Genomic DNA, 9874 nt, shown 5'->3' with positions numbered 1-9874 from the left:
TAAAGTTGTTTCCTTTGAAAAACCAAAGTCTGATTATTTTTGCCTCCACTGACGGAGCCTGTTGTTCCCGCCACAGAGACACAGTAATGTCAGAGCGGTGTTAACACTCACCCTGCCTCAGCACAGCTCTCACTCTCCTCCTGCTCTCTCACACTAAACGGAGGCTCAGCTAAACTCACTTCCTCTCTACTTACAGGAAACCAGCGCTCAGAGGAGCCGACCGGCCTCACATTTCACCCACAGACACGAACAGCGTGGAATTATTTTATGTCATAAGAAGAAACATATTCATGTTAACACTCACCTGCCTCAGCTCCACCTTCCTCCTCCTGCTTTCACTTTCACTGCTGCTCCCTAAACACAGAGGATGCTGGGACTTGTAGTGTTTTCCTTCCGGTGCGGTCTTCCTCTTTGTTTGTTTGTGTTTCTGTTCAAGTTATTTCGATCAAGTAAACATCAACAGAACACGTGAAGCCACACAGAGTTTGTATGTCGAGGTGGGTAGGAGGGTTTGAGGGTTTGGGGAGGGGTCAGAGGGAAGAGGTCTCTCAGTCTGGACAATCCACATTGATGGCATTGCATCTTTCAGCGTGTTTGTGGGTCGATTTGGATGCTCCAGGTGTTCACACCGAACGCGATGGACGCGAGAAAAAAGCCCAAAACGCCCCTAACTTGACGCGTGCACATTCGCACCTCATACGCGTGTCCAAGAAAAATCCAACGCGCCCCAAAATATCATGCGCGTGAACCGGAAATGTGGGAGGGATGTGGGAGGAAGTTGTGCCAGACTGGTATCTTTGCAAGATGGCAGCTGTCGAGCTAGCGCTTGAAGAGAGAGTCTCCCTTCTCTATGTACTGTGGAGAGCAGAGCAGCGGCGTAAAAGACGTCCTCGCCGTACCTGGGTCCATCAGGTCCTCCAGAGGCGTGAGCAGTTTGGTGAGTTTCACCACTTGCTCCAGGAGCTGCGCCTGGATGACGGCCGATTCCAGCGCTATCACCGTCGGCCAGTTTGAGGACCTGCTTTCCCTCATCGGTCCCAGCATCGCCCGCCTAGACACCAACTACAGGCGCTCAATCCCACCTGCAGAGCGCCTGTCTGTCTGCTTGAGGTTAGTAAAAGTATTTAATACGGTAGTCCTTTATTGATATCTGTGCTAATATGCTAAACCATCCAGTTATACACTGCTAACATGGATGTGCTATGCTAACAGTGAATGCTGTCGGTGTTTACTGAAAGCAAACTGTGGTACAGAGACGACTCTTTATAATATTTCTAGTGATACTCAGAAGCTCTCATCAAGTCCCGATTTAATTCGATTTATGCTGTTATCAGTGTTTGAATGATAGCATGGCTGTGGTGTCCTATCAATGTATGCGCTCGGTGTTTGCTGATATCAAACTGTAGCATTAGGACCACTGAGTTAACCTTTGTAGTGATACTCACTCCTTTTTATTTAGACCTGGTTTAATTCTGGGATAGTTGAATATTTGTATATAATCCCTGCAGCTGTCAGACTCTATAGCAGGGGTCACAGCCTTTATTAAAACAGAGTTAGATAAAACTGAACAGTTTGGTTCATCTTTAGTTACATGGTTCTATCTTGATAAGCTGTCTTATCACAGATTAATTTTTCAAAAATATTAATGATTTAAGCAAGGAAAGGGCTACATGTCAACATACAACTGTTTATTTCTATTAATGTCTCACTTCATTCCTACCTGATTGACATGTTTAGGAATTGTGAGTGATTGGCTCACTGTAGTGGCAAAAGTTGCTACCAATCAAATTATGATATGTTAAAGTTAAAACAAAACACAGCTGTTTTAGATATTATCTAATATACATTTTGTAATTATCCTTATAATTACAAAAGGTTTTATGTAAGATTTAAGTTTTGTGATTTATATCTGACATCACAAAAGTATTTTGGAATTTGAATAATGTATTTTGAACAATTTTGTCCAGGTTCCTTGTCACCGGGGACTCCTTCACGACCAAGCGTTCAGTTTCAGAGTCGGTGTGTCCATGGTGAGCCAGATCACCCCCCAGGCAGCGACGTCCATCTGGGACTGTCTAGTGGACGACTTCATGGCTGTGCCTTCACCTGGAGACTGGCGGTCCATCACAGAGGGATTCCAGGAGCGCTGGAACTTCCCTCTGTGCTGTGCAGCTCTGGATGGGAAGCACGTCCAGACAAAGGCACCCCATATATCATATAGGAGACACACACATTGATATACACTAAATATTCATTTCATTTCTTTTTTGTGGTGCCCAAATTGATGCACCTGCTTGATTTTGTTTAAACAATTATTGCACACTTTCTGTAAATCCAGTAAACTTCTTTTCACTTCTCAAATATCACTGTGTGTGTCTCCTGTATGATATTTAACTGACATTTTTTATTGTAACAACCAACGATTTATACAGGAAAATAATGTCTATTAACAAGGTTGCCCAAACTTCTGCATCCCACTGTATTAGTATATTTTGTCATTAGTATAATATGAAATAAATTCTACATGTGTCAAGTTGTGTGCCAACATTTGCTGTGTAGTAGAACTGAGACATTAGTCATTATAAACATTTATTTGAAATAATATTAAAAGTCTCAAACAGAAAAACATTAAACATAAATATATAAAATATAAGAATTTACAGAGAGACAGGAATAAAAAGGACCAGCTGCTCTCCAGAGCAGGAACAAGGCTGAGCAGGAAATGCTCCATTGGAGACTGGTGTGGCCTCTTCAGGGACTCCAGGATGGCCAGCTCCACCGCCGATGGACCGTCCTGGGACCCGTCCCTCATCTGCCTCGGAGCCGTCGTCCTCTGTGGGCCTGTAAAACAGCACAAAACACAAAGAAATGAGAAGGCTGCTACTAGATTTTAATTTCAACATTGAAAAAAAACAAAAACAATAACAGGATATAATCAGATTGGTTGTAGATATTTAGTAAAGGTGATCACAAGGGAATCCCACCGACTAAAAAGGTATCAGTGCTTGCTGTACATACCTGTGGGTGCAGCAGCAGGAGCTCAGGGACTGGGGATGCTCTGCTGCAGAATCAGTTGGTTCTATCAATACAGTATTAAATGTTAACAGGTTCGATATAATAATCGTAGAGTAGACAGTGGTCCCTCATTTATTGCAGGGGTTCTCAGAATAACTAGCCCCTGGTCACAGTTCTCACAATTGATTCTCAAAGTGCAAACCTTTGTAGATTGCAAAACGTAAAAGTATTATTATGCCGCGGTTTGTCTTCATCTGCCCGCCACTTTCGTGCGCCTTTTTCCCTCACGGTGCAGGTGTCTATTTCCGAATGAGGCTCATAGTTATGGGTGTTTTTGTGCTGTTTTTTCTATTGGACGCGATGGTTATCAAAACCAAACGTGATAAATCTGGCAAGCGCAGGAGATTTGTCAATCAGGCTGCAGAATGCAATGCTGTACTGTGCAATAAAAAATCAGCGAAAAAGCGAAGCAGTGACGGATGAACAGCGGGACCACTGTGTGCTGTTTATTAATAAACAATAAAATATATTCCTAAATGACAACATGCATAAAAGCAGAACGGTATTTGTACGTCAGTGGGAAAATAGCGGTGGCTTGCTAGCTTTTGTGCGGCTTCCCCGGGTCAGTGAAAACTTTCAAAAGAGAAATGAATGAACTTACCAGGTTGCCCGATCTCTTCACATATCTTCCTCCAAGCTCGGTCCTTTTTATTCCTGTCTCGGTACTGAAAGCAGCTGGTGTTGTACAGCTCCGAGTTGTTTGCTACCGCATTGATTAGCCTTCCCCTCCATTGAAGTATGAAAGGCTTTGGCTGGATCTGCCCCTTTGACCTAGGTAACAGCCACGTCACCAGGCTCCTGATTGGTTGTCGCGGCGCGATTTGACGCTGGAGTTCAGATTTTTCCAACTCGAGCGGTAGACGCGAAACGCGCGTATGCACAAAATGCAACACAAAAACTCACGCGCGTGGTTTTATTCGCGAGTCAAACGCGCCAGACGCGCTACACTGACGCGCGTTTCACGCGTTTTGGCGTTTTCGCGACGCAAATCTGCTTCCGAATTTTCGCGGGACCCGCAATCGCGCGTCATCGCGCCTTTCCATTGACTTTACATGTAAACCTGACGCTCTATTCGCGTCCATCGCGTTCGGTGTGAACACACCGTAAGAAACATACTGCCTAGAGTGTTTTTCACTTTGTGGAAGAGTTTCTTTATTTTTTTTCTGTTAGTGTGTGGAACTGAGGTGCTTCGTCAGGAGCTCCTTCAGTTGTTGGAGGATGGAGAAGAGGACGCAGCCATGACTTGTGAGACGTTGTCTGAGTCAGCTGCTACTCACTGGGCGATCAGAAACATGGTGTCCTTGCTAAAGTGGAAAGAGGCCAGGCCTTGTCTTATAGACAATATGTTAGCTACTCTGGATCCACAGTCACACCGTGTGTGTCAGTGTGGCAAACAAGTAGTTGTGAGGTGTCTGGACTGCCTGCCTCTTCCATTCCTTTGTGCTGACTGTGATATTGCAGTTCACACACGCTTTGTCCTGCACAGCAGAGAGGCAGTAACAGGAGGGTTTTTGCAGCCTTCATCAGAGTTTCACAATCCAATATGTACGGTTTTTAAGTCTTATGCATTTATTGCTATGTACTATGAGTGTGTGCTGTTATTGTATATTTATTGTCAGAGCGTTCTCACTCCCGAGGCGTAACATGTCGACGTTTTGTCACGTCCCGCGGCGTTCCTGAGGAACGCGAAAGGAGACCTTTGGCGTTCTTATGGTACGCGGCGGGTTATTGCTGGAATCCAGTGCAATGACGCTCCCGCGGTAGTAGACGTTCCAGCCCTGTATTTCAGCCCTAAACCTAACCTTATCCCTAGCCCTGACCATAACCGTATTCCTGACCTTAACCAGGACTTTAATGATGTTAAATAGCGTGTTTCTAAGCGATTTGAAGAAAAAGAGCGAACATGTGTAGGTTCAGTCCAGACGGTTCTCATATTTCCTCTTTTTCCGAGGTCGTCATTTAGGAACGTGGTGGGTAGCCGAAAACGTAATATGGTGACGATTTGTCACCTAGCGTAAAATGTTACGCTTTGGGAGTGAGAACGGGTTGTTATTGTGTATCATTTAATTTCCAATTCTTTTTATATATATTGTGTGTTTTAATGTTAGTTCGGCTGTTGCCTGTGCAAAGACCAGACTGTGTGTGACTGCCCAGCAGGTAACGTTGAGGTTTCACCCGGTGCAATTGTGGCTCTTGTAACCATAAATGGTAAGTTGCTCTTTTGTCACACAGTACATACACAATAGATGTGTTTGCAGGTTTTATTGCAAATTGTACATTGCTACATTGTTTTGAATTACCCTCGGCCCGCAGTATATGTGGGCACCTGTCAAAGGTCATTTGGATTTACCAGACCGCTTTGAAAACAACATGGGAAAAAATGAATGTCTTTGTTGAGCCATGACTGGATTTCTCCTTATCCTTCCTAAAGGCCGTTATAACCTTGCACTGCCAGTGGTGAGCTGCACCAGCTGTGGCCTAATGTGGTCCCCCTCAGTTAAGGACTTCCAGGGTGGTGGATATTGGCCTGGCACCTTAAATTTCTGCACCCTGTTTTCAATGGATGTCTTTCAGTCTTTCTATGACATTAAGAAGCTGCAGCAGGGATGTCACTTAAGGCCTTTGTCAAAGTGCTGGATGAACGAACAGCCCATTTTGGAAGGGTGAGTTTCTAAATTTGTCAAGTTTAAGGAAATTGTGCAAATCAATGTTTATGATGACTGTCCGTGAATATTCTGTTGTTTGTCCTCTACTTAAAAGACTGGCCGAATATCAGCTGATGCCTTCAGTAAAAGTTTCTTGGAGTGGAGTGCTGTAAAGTTTGAGGTGGACAGGATGTGCAAGGAGCCATGCTTTAGCTGCCCTGCCTGCACTCCAGACATGCTCGCCGTCTCAGTTGATGGAAACTGCAAGCTTTATCGCTTTCAATCAAATGCAAGGTACGTTATGCATTGTGTACATAAATCAAATATGGATTTGTACAAAAATTGTATTTTGATGTTTCTTTTCAAACAACTGTCACCGTGTTCGTTCAGCACTTCAGAGCAGGGGAACTTTGAAGGTGTCTTCATTGAGAAAGATGAGGAAGTTGCTGAGTTTGTGAAATACATCCAGAGACACACAAATGATGTAAGATACACATATATATCAGTGCTGTCAGCGTTAATCTTGTTAAAATGACGTTAACGCCATAACCATATACTCATACGTGTGTGTGTGTGGATACATATTTGGATGGGTGGATATTTATTTTGTTTTTCTCTTGGTGTTGTCGTAATACTATTTACTTGACTTTATCTTAATGTGTACTTCATTTTGAGTAGCTCACACTTGGATGTGCGAGGTATACTGCAGCTTGTAGTCTTGGATACGTTTAAGACATTTTGTTATAAGGTTGAATGAATTCAGCAGTCATGTATTGTGACCTCCTTTCTATAGATCAAATGGGGAGGTGCGTTTCAGGATGGGGCCGGTTCTACAGTTGGAGAAGAGGTGGAGCAAGTAAACAGTTTCCTGTCTAGGGCGGCCATCACAACGAAGTACATGTCTAAAGCAGGTGTGTGTCTGTGTGTGAGATTCCACTCAGTCTCCTGCTCATTCATTCTTATTTGTATACTAACTGAAATGCAGGGCGAACAGACATGCTGAGCCTCCTGGCTTTGGGCTGGAACAAAAGGAAAGTGGAACAACTGGGCCGCACTTTGAGCCAGAGATATCTAAAGGTCATTTTTTCAACACCCATTTTAATGTGTGTGGTAATGGGGGGGAAACACCAGTACTCTAAAAATGTCCATATGAATGACATTTATTAATGTATTCTTAGATCATAAGGATCTTTAGAGAACAAGTGGAGAGCCTGAATGCGAGCAGAAATGAGCTGGGTGTGGATGACGACACACTGCAGCAATGGGCTGAAGGTGAGTCTCAATATAATGCACTCGTGTATAACAACAGGACCCACCATGGCCTCATTAAAGAACTTAGAGTTAAGATCTTTCTGACAGTGTCAACAAACAATGAAAAATAAGCTTGTAAAAGCAGAATTGATGGCAGAGTTGTTGCGTTTGATCAAATTGGATTGGACCTGGGTTGAAGTGATGTCGTACTAGTTGGTTTTATAAAGCTGAACACCAACATACTTGTTATCTCATGATAATGCAGCACATGAAGGCTCCAGATGTCTTATAATGAATATCATCAAGTCAGTGATTACAGAGTCCACTGTAGTTTGGTGACTGTTACTCATCCTGTGTTCTGATTAATATTCCTCTCACTTAGAAACGGATCAAACTGATGGCAGCCTTGGAGCGTTGCAGGCACGAGTAGAGGAGCTTGTCGTCATCATCAGAGTGCGAACACAAAGTCTTTACAGACAAAATGGTGTCACAGTTTCTTTGAAACGGACCGTTTGATGCTCAGTTTGTACAGCTTGTACAGCTACTTTGTAAACAGAATAAAATCAGATCCAGGTTTGTTTAAGCTGGATGTGATTTGTTCTAGCAAACGAATTGATGAGTGTAGATTAAAATGTAAATATATGCATTATGTGAAGGTGTTCCTTTTTATGATTATTTACAGATAGCAACAAGAGGCGACACAGAATTCACAAGGTCATCTTAGATGAGAAGAAACGCTTGGCGGCTGCTGTTGACGACTACAACAAGGAAACAAGCAACAAAGCAAATCGTATCCAGTGATGCCCTCATGCAGAGCGACGTTTGGCCCTGGCAGAGCACAAGTGAACGTAAGCTCTTGATTTCTAAATATCCTTTTTAAACAAACTCCCAGTATCTGAGCAGCAGTTGAATGTTTTGTTCTTGAATCATAATATGCTGCTATGTTTTCCCATCTGATGTTGTTAAACTGCAGCTGCTGCTGACCTCCGGACAAAGAGAAAGGTCTTTGAGAAGGTGATGGCTGTGAGGCGCCTGAGAGAGGAGGAGATGATCCTTTGCAGGGAGATGCAGCATCACTGGACAGTGTTGCAAATGCGATCTGTGGTGTTGGGGACAATCTCCTCAGACTGTAAGCACATCTTTTATTTATTTATACATTTGGTGATGAATTGATTGAAAATAATAGCAGATGCTAAAGTCTTACTGGATCTTTTACCTATATTTGGGTTGCTAGCTAACACTGGCTTCTCCCTTAAAAAAAAGTTTAATTACATGATCCTAACTCCTTGTGTTTATGAGGTGAGTTTTTTTGTTTGTTTGTTTTACTTATATTTAATAGTTTTGTTGTTTTTACAGCCTCCCTTGTTGGCATGTCGGAGGATGCACAGAAAGGACTCCATAGCCTGGTTTAAAAACAAAGTGAACTGAAAGCTGAAACGCTCAAAGTAAAGGACGTGTACAAGAGAATCCTCAGCCACCAACCACTCCTGGAAATGGACTCAGAGGAGGAGGAGGACGTTTCAGACGATGAGAGTGATTTGAGCACTTCTGATGAAGACTGATTGTGTCATCATTGATGTTATGTTTGCTAGAATAAAAAGTTAATCACATCTGTTTAATGTGATTTTTATAATGTCTGTTTCAGAAATTGCTTATCAACAGACATTTTACATGTTGAGAAGAAAAATGTAATTCCCTTGGTGCAGTTGTTTACCCTGAATCATTCTTTCCCATCTAATTTAATGACTCGTGTACATGTTCAGATACAATAACATCATTGAATTCATGGGATGCTTTCTGGGCTGCTCAAATTACCACAAAATGTAAAAGCACCAGGCAGCACACTCACAAGGACATGTTTTGTTCAGTGTTTTGTTGAAGAAATCAACAAGTACAACTGAGATGTTTGCTGTAGTGGTGTGTTTGTTAAGAAGCATGCCAGCACACTGGTGAACTGACAGTCCCAGAATGCACCCGAGCCAGTGACTCGCCCCAGAACAAATGAAATTAATTATCTAGAAAGACAACCGTGATCAAAGACTAAGTAAAAGAGTAGGAAACAAAAGATAAGGAAAGGTACTGTGGGGTAGGAAAGAAAGGCCAGAGCCGTGCAAAATGACCTCCAGCAGGCCACAAATATGCACGTCTGCTCAAATGGTCAGATACTGACTCCATGAGGGTGGTATGAGGGCTCGACGTCCACAGGTGGGGGTTGTGCTTACAGCCCAACACCGTGCAGGATGTTTGGCATTTGCCAGAGAACACCAAGATTGGCAACTTTGCCACTGGCGCCCTGTGCTCTTCACAGATGAAAGCAGGTTCACACTGAGCACGTGTGACAGAGTCTGGAGACATATTGGAGAACCTTCTGCTGCCTGAGTTGGCAGATGCTCTAGTCCTGGAGTCTGGGAGGAGATCCATCAGGAGACCATCTGCCACTTCATCAGGAGCATGCCCAGGTGTTGTAGTGAGGTCATACAGGCATGTGGAGGCCACACAGACTACAGAGCCTCATTTTGACGTGTTTTAAGGACATTACATCAAACCAGATGAATGATTCTGTATTGCACTGATCAAGGAACCAACCCAATAGGAGCTAAAGGCATCCTCTTCACATTACTTAACATAGTGAGTTTATACTATGTTTAATGTGCATTTTCTTCATCAGTCTAGAACATAACATGTTAGCGCTCCCTGGTTCTTTTTGGAGACAGATCCTGAGACAGCAGGCAGCTTTGGAGAACTCATGCCAGCTGTGGTCATTAAGGAAAACTTTGATTTAATATTGATTTCATGACAACTATCCTCAGGCACATATTCCTGGATATATACAATGACACGAGTAGACACTAACCCCCAGCAGTCTGGTGCTATGACAGCATAACTAAGGGCTGACCTGAACC

General features: G+C 43.2%; 1 protein-coding gene and 1 long non-coding RNA gene across 3 annotated transcripts in view; one reads left to right on the top strand and one right to left on the bottom strand.

Annotated features, from left to right (window-relative positions):
* Window positions 1–9874, bottom strand: part of LOC143416816 (protein NLRC3-like) — a 250861-nt gene that overhangs the window by 212536 nt on the left and 28451 nt on the right. The gene's annotated exons all lie outside the window — the stretch shown is intronic.
* LOC143416834 (uncharacterized) lies at window positions 756–2533 on the top strand. Its single transcript, XR_013097087.1, has 2 exons — window positions 756–1110; window positions 1968–2533. It is a non-coding gene; the product is annotated as an uncharacterized LOC143416834 (long non-coding RNA).

Source organism: Maylandia zebra, linkage group LG3 (assembly GCF_041146795.1).
Source record: "Maylandia zebra isolate NMK-2024a linkage group LG3, Mzebra_GT3a, whole genome shotgun sequence".
Lineage (NCBI taxonomy): Eukaryota > Metazoa > Chordata > Actinopteri > Cichliformes > Cichlidae > Maylandia > Maylandia zebra.
The sequence above is the reverse complement of the archived record's forward strand: the minus strand, read 5'-3'. Positions and strand labels throughout refer to the sequence as shown.